The 6,724-nt window shown below is 39.0% G+C and overlaps 1 pseudogene; it reads left to right on the top strand.

Moving 5' to 3' along the window:
- Window positions 1–6,430, top strand: LOC113595826 (mitochondrial intermediate peptidase-like; annotated as a pseudogene).
- Window positions 6,431–6,724: the final 294 nt, after the last annotated feature.

The following is a 6,724-nucleotide window of genomic DNA, read 5'->3' as shown; positions in this document are numbered from 1 at the left end:
ATGGTTGAAGACTTCACCATTCTCTCAGTAATTGATGGAACAAGTGAAGAAGAAATCAACAAGGTTATAGAGAACGAAAATAACACTAGCTGTCAATTTGCCCTGCATGAAATTCATAATCTATTTGTAAAAGGTAGAATCAATTTTTTTTGTCTTAGAGTATTAACTTCAATTTAGAGGATTATTTTTCTGATTATGAAATTAACATGTTAATTGTAGAAAATCAGGAAAATACAAGGAATATATAAAGAAGAACATTATAAAAAAAGCCCTTAATTTCTTTTCTAGACATAAATATTACTTTTGTTTTGGTATAAATACTGTTAAAGGAAAAAATAATCAGTGACGTTTGTTAAAGATGGTTAAGGCAAACTTTATTCGGGACTGTTAGGATAGATGTAGGTCCCACTATAATGGATTTCACAGTGCAGGACAGATACTGGGCTCAACACCTAAAAAGCATGAGTATGTGGGAATTAATGGCCAAGGATCAGGGTGGGGGCAGTGAATGAAAATTACTAAGAGGAAATATCAGGTGTAAAAGGCATTCTGGCTAAATCAACCTCGCTGGATTCTTTGCAGGCCACAGGCCAGGGTGATCAGACATCACCTACAGGTGGTGGAGGATGAAAAATCTGATCAGATTTCTAGAGTGATCAGATATTGAGTTCTGATTAAACTGACTTAGCAGGATTCTTGCTAAAACTGGATTTTCAGCTGTGCACACATGGGTCTAGGAGAAAATTTAGGCCTGACTAAAGTTGGATGAAGCAAACAATCTTTGTTAGTATATTTAGATGAAATATTAATAAGTACACACTTGGCTATTATCAATACAGAATTAAAATTACACATAGCATAGTCTTACAGTTTGCTCTCTCTACTCATTGTTTGCACCATCCAAATACATGGTTGCATTTATTCTATGTAAACAACATAGTTTATTTTGCCATCGTTCTATATTCGGGCATTTAGGTAAGTTTCCTTTTTGTGCACAAAAATCTCATCAACTCATTTAATTTTAATAATGGAAACTTTAAACAGAATATAATGTGATTATATATAGTGTCAAAGCCTTAGAAAGAGATGCTTGAGTAAAAAGGTAGGGAGACTTAAAATACATTTGCAATACAGTGTCAAATTGTTTTTCATAAAATCTGTTTTGTGTATAATGAATGATACTATCAGTTTGGGAAAGCCTGTTTCCTGAACTTTAATACTTTTTAAATTACACTGTTTTGAAAGTTATTTTCAGGTAGTTGTACATTCACACGCAGTTGTATGATACAAGATGGAGAGATCCCATAGACAGAGGAGTTACCCAGTATGACCTAATGGTAACACTGTATCCATCTAATGGAAAAGGTCTTTACCAGAATATTGCACTCAGATAGCCAAGGTACAGAGCATTGCATCACCACAAGGTGAGCTCATTATTATTGCATTCCGTTCCATAGTTACAGCTCACCTCTCTTCCACCTCTATTTTTTATCCTCTGGCAACCAGTAATCTGTCATGCATTTCTAAAATTTTGGCATTTCAAGGCTATTATCATACACTACATAATTCTTCTGGTTTGGATTTTTTTTCCACTCATCAGAATTCTCCGGAGAGTAATCCATATTGTGTATATTAATAGCCTCTTATATATTATATATAAAATGATATAACTTTATATAACTATGTAACTCTATAAACTCTATACCACTATCTATATCTATATCATCTATATCTATATTTATATCTATATCATCTATATCATCAACTATATATATAGGATATCTATATCTATCTATACTATCTATATCTATACCTGTATCTGTATCTGTATCTATATCCAACTATATATTGAGAGAGAGGCTCATGCAGTTGTGGAGGCTGACAAGTCTCACAGTCTGCCCTCTGTGGTTGGCAAGTTGAGGAACCAGGAACACCCGTGGTGTAGTTCAGTGTGAGTCCTGAGTCTGGAGGCTGGAGAAGCAGGAACTCTTGTCTCAGGGCAGGAGAGGGTGGAAGTCTCAGATCAAGAAGAGTGAGAGAATGCCCTCATCTTTTTGCTTTGTACAGATCCTCAAGGAGTTGGATGATGCCCACCCACACTGAATCAGTCGACTGATCCAAATGCTTGTGTCTTCCTGAAACACCTTCCCAGATGCGCCCAGAAATATTGTTTTACCAACTATGTGGGCATTCCTTAGCCTGGTGAAATTGGCACATAAAATTAACCATCACAGTCTTACCATTTTAATTTTGGTATCATTAGTTTTAGGAGGTTTTTCTTTTTTAATACATTCCTGAGATCTTTATACATAGCTAATTATGTCTCCTCCCAAAAGTACAGTTTTGTTTCTTCTTTTCTGGTATGCATGCCTTTTGTTTCTTTCTTTCTTTTTTTGGTCTTGCCTTATTTCATTGGCTACATCTTCCAGCGTTAGGTTGGATAAAGTGCTGAGAGCAGACATCCTTACCTTGTGCTAGATCCTAGACAGAAAGTACTCCAACTTCCATCATTAAATAGAATGTGGGCTACAGGGTTTTCACAGATTCTATTTATCCTTTCTTTTTTTAAAAAAATATTTATTTATTTATTTTGAGAGAGAGAATGAGCATGAGTAGGAGAGGGGTAGAGAGCAAGGGAGAGAGAGAGTAGATTCTATTTTTCTAATTGAAGAAGTCCCCTCTATTCCTTTTTATCTGGGAGTTTTTATCACGAATGACTATTAAATTTTGTCAAATGCTTTTATTCCACCAATTGGTATGAACCTGTTTTCTCTAATTCAGACTGTTAACAATGGTGGATCTCATTGTTTGATTATCAAATATTGATCAAGCATTGATCTCTGAAATGAATCCAACTTATTCGGGTTTATGATTCTTTTTTTATAGTTCCATATTCCATTTGATAATACTTTGTTAAAGATTTGCATCTGTTATCACAAGGGGTATTTTTGTAGTTTTCTTTTCCCTTCCCTTTCCTCCCCTCCCTTCTCCCCTCCCCTACTCTTTCTTTCTTTCTTTCTTTCTTTCTTTCTTTCTTTCTCTCTCTCTCTCTCTCTCTCTCGTATTGCCTTTGAGTTTGGAATCGATGTAGCACTAGCTTTATAAAATGAATTGGATACTACTCCTTCCTTTATCCTCTTCTGGAAGGGATTGTGTAGAATTGGTGTTCATTCTTCTTTAATGGCTAGGTAGAACTTCAGTGAAACTATCTGGGCCTGCAGATTACTATTTTTTTTGAAGGGCTCTTAAGTTATGAATTCATTTTTCTAAATAGTCACAGGGCTATGCAAATTATCTATTTCATATTTGGTGAGTTGTGGTAGGTTATGTTTTTTAAGGAATTGGTCCATTTTATGTAAGTTGTAGAATATGTGTGTGTACAGTTGTTCTCAGCATAATCTTGTCATCCTTTGGGTGTTTGCAGGATCTATGGTGACATCCTGTTTCACTGCTGATATTGGTAATTGGTGTCTTTACTCCTTATTTCTTTGTCAGTAGTGCTAGAAATCTGACAATTTTATCGATACTTTCAAAGAACCAGAAACACATTCTTTGAAACTGCACATAGAAAATTCGTGAATAGACCATATTCTGAATCAGAACAAAAATCTCAATCACTTTAACGTCCAACAAAGTGTGACAGGGTGCCTGGGTGTCACAGTTGGTTAAGTGGTCAACTTCAGTTCAGGTCATGATCTTGTGGTTTGTGGGTTCGAGCCCCACGTCAGGCTCGGTGCTGACAGCTCTGAGCCTGGAGTCTGTTTCAGATTCTGTGTCTCCCTCTCTACCCTTCCCTCACTCATGCTCTGTTTCTCTCTGCCTCTCAGAAAATAAATCAAAACGTTAAAAAAAATTTTAATCCAACAAAGTGTGTTTTCTGATCACAACAGGATCAATAACATATTTACAAAATACCAACATATTTGGAAATTAAACAGCGTGCCTTAAAATAACCAAGGGGTCAGAGAAGCAAAGTCCAGAGAAATTAAAAGAAATTCTGACATGAATGAAAACTGAAAACTGAGTGTTGTGGAGTGTAGCTACAGAAGTGCTCAGATGGAAATTTAAAGGGATGTTCATCTTAGAATAGAAGAAAGGTCTCAACCTGACTTCAAGGTTTGCTAACTTCAAGAAGTTACCAAAGCATAGCCGATTTAAACCAAAGCTGGCAGGAAGAAGAAAATAAAGAGCAGGGGAGCCTGGGTGGCTCAGTCGGTGGAGATTGTGACTCTTGATTTGAGCTCCTCACTGAATGTGGAGGGGCATTCTCTGTCCCCCTTTATCTCTGCCCATCCTCCTGCCTCGCATGTGCCCTCTCTCTTTCTCTAAACAAGCAAATAAACAAACATTGAAAAACACATGGAAAGCAAAAGTCAAGGGAATCCAGGCAGGAGCTGCAGCGCTGAGGCCGGAGGCCTTGCAGCTCTGGGGAAGCGTCTGTTCTAGACACTGCTGAGCTACCGAAGGCTTGGGAGCCTCAGCCAGGATCCCAGCCACCCGAGTCAGCACCAGCTATTCCCTGTGGGGCACGGTCTTCAATGTCAAGCCTCAGGGCGACTGGCTGCACTTGTTCATCGAGCACCCGGAGGTCCATTTGGAGTTCCTGAGCTCAGTACGTCAGAAGAATTTCAAATTGCACAGGAAAAATCCCTCAGAAAGGATTGCTGGCCGAGCTTGCATATCCTACATTGCCGGGGTCCCACACCACTCTCTGCGGATGCACTTCAGGATGCCTCGGGCAGAGGGGCTGATTTTGTGAAAATTGCTCATTCAAAGCAGATAAACCTTGAAGATGTATTGGCACCACAATCGAAAAGTTAAACACAAGTGGAGAATTAAATCAAAGTTTGTGAAAATTACTCACTGATTAAAAAGCTTATGGATTCCTTTAATCCAGAAACCAAGTGAGCAGTTGAACTGTTTATGTTTGACTTTGAAACCAATGAAATCCATCTAGACAAAGAAAAGCATCGAAGAGCAGATCTTGTTAAAATCTTTTGAGTAAAGCATTTTTTTATGGGGAACAATTTTTCCAAGACTGATAAACAATTCTTTCCTTTATTATATATATTTTAAGAGAGACAGAGAGAGTGTGTGTGGGTGTGTGTGCGTGTGGGCATGAACGTGTGCAACTGGAGAGAGGGGCAGAAGGGGGAGAGAGAGAGAGAGCGCAAGGGAGGGTCAGAGACAGAGGAGACAGAGAATCTTAAGCAGGCCCCATGCTCTGCGTGGGCTTGATCTCACGACTCTGGGATCATGACCTGAGCCAAAATCAAGGGTTAGGCGTTTGACCAGTTGAGCCACCCAGGTGCCCCTGATAATCATACCTTATCAGAACACATTTGCCATAACTTTTTACTTGATTGAGGTCCTGTAATAGTTGATAGTCTACATTCAGAAGCACCACGTGCAGGAAGCTGCTTAGACAATTTTTTCTTTGTCCCAATGCCGGCTAACTGAAATGTTCAGAAAAGTTACTCAGCAGCTAAGAACTTAAGACAAATTTAGCGGGATATTTTATATTCCTCACAGGGCACCCCAAAGAACACTACCTAAAAATCAGACTGGCATGCAATTCCTTGAGAAACTATCTCACAAATTTTCTGATAGAACTATAAAAGATTTTTAGGTGACATGAGGAATAAAAACAAAACGAAATCTTTGAAATTCTGAATGCATGCCTTGGGACCCCCTAGTACCATGGTATGATTCATGTGGAGAGGTAATGTTGAGCCCAGTTTATACTGACCGTGTTTCTCCTTTAAAACGTGGATGGAGGAAGGTCTGAATATTTTATTTAACTAATTGTTAAGGATGTCTGCAGCGCCGCCTGTGAAATGAGACGTGGCGTCAAGACGTTAGAAGAGTGGCTGAGGTTCACGAATCCAAAGTATTGCTAAGGTGCATTTCCTGCAAAGAGACAAACCACGTTAGGATTGTCATTTTACAGTCTGTGGAGGCAGATCGAAAGAAGATGGAGATTGTTAACTCCAGCTGCAGTTCTTAAGTTGAATCTTTCCCATTCCTCAAGGAGTTCACTGACTTTATTAACTCCTGGAATGATAGAAAATCTCCCCCAGGAAATGGGACATACCATCTCTTCTATGCTGGAATATACTCAGTATCCAATATTGCAGTGAGACCGATGTCCTACTGATTTTGCTGAGGTTCTTTCTGTGCTGGTGATTTTTCGAGTGACGATAAAGTGGTTACCCAATTTGCCAGACATTCTCAAACTGGGCAGCCACTGCCCCAAAATATGGTGTCTCATCTTTGTGAGTTTAAAAAGGTTTGTGATGCAGCCAAAATGCCAGTTCAGGTATTTTATGCCACTCTGGATCCAGTGTTTCATGAGGTCGACCCCAGACATCCTGAGGGAAACAGAATAAAGCTTATATCACACATTGCACATACTGCCTGGAAGCTGTGATTCAATCGCTTTGTGCATGGTGATTAACTCTTACTCTTACCAGATGTCCAGGGTACTAGCCTCCATGGTTCAGAAGGAATGTTTTCTTTCAACAGACTACAGGTGAGTGATATTACAGGAAGATGCTGGTACATAGTAGTAACAAAGAGCCCAAACTCATGATTCCATGAACTCAAAAGGGCTCTGTTGTTAAGTATGTTTGAGAACTGCCACGTAAGCTTTGAAGGTTCACTCTGCACGTGTTGCATATGTAACTCAGTATATCCCCAAAATACTTGACTGTAGGACCCACCT

The sequence above is a fragment of the Acinonyx jubatus genome, chromosome D2 (genome assembly GCF_027475565.1).
Source record: "Acinonyx jubatus isolate Ajub_Pintada_27869175 chromosome D2, VMU_Ajub_asm_v1.0, whole genome shotgun sequence".
In the NCBI taxonomy this organism is placed as follows: Eukaryota; Metazoa; Chordata; class Mammalia; order Carnivora; family Felidae; genus Acinonyx; species Acinonyx jubatus.
Note: the sequence above shows the minus strand (reverse complement) of the source record. Positions and strands in the feature narration are given on the sequence as shown.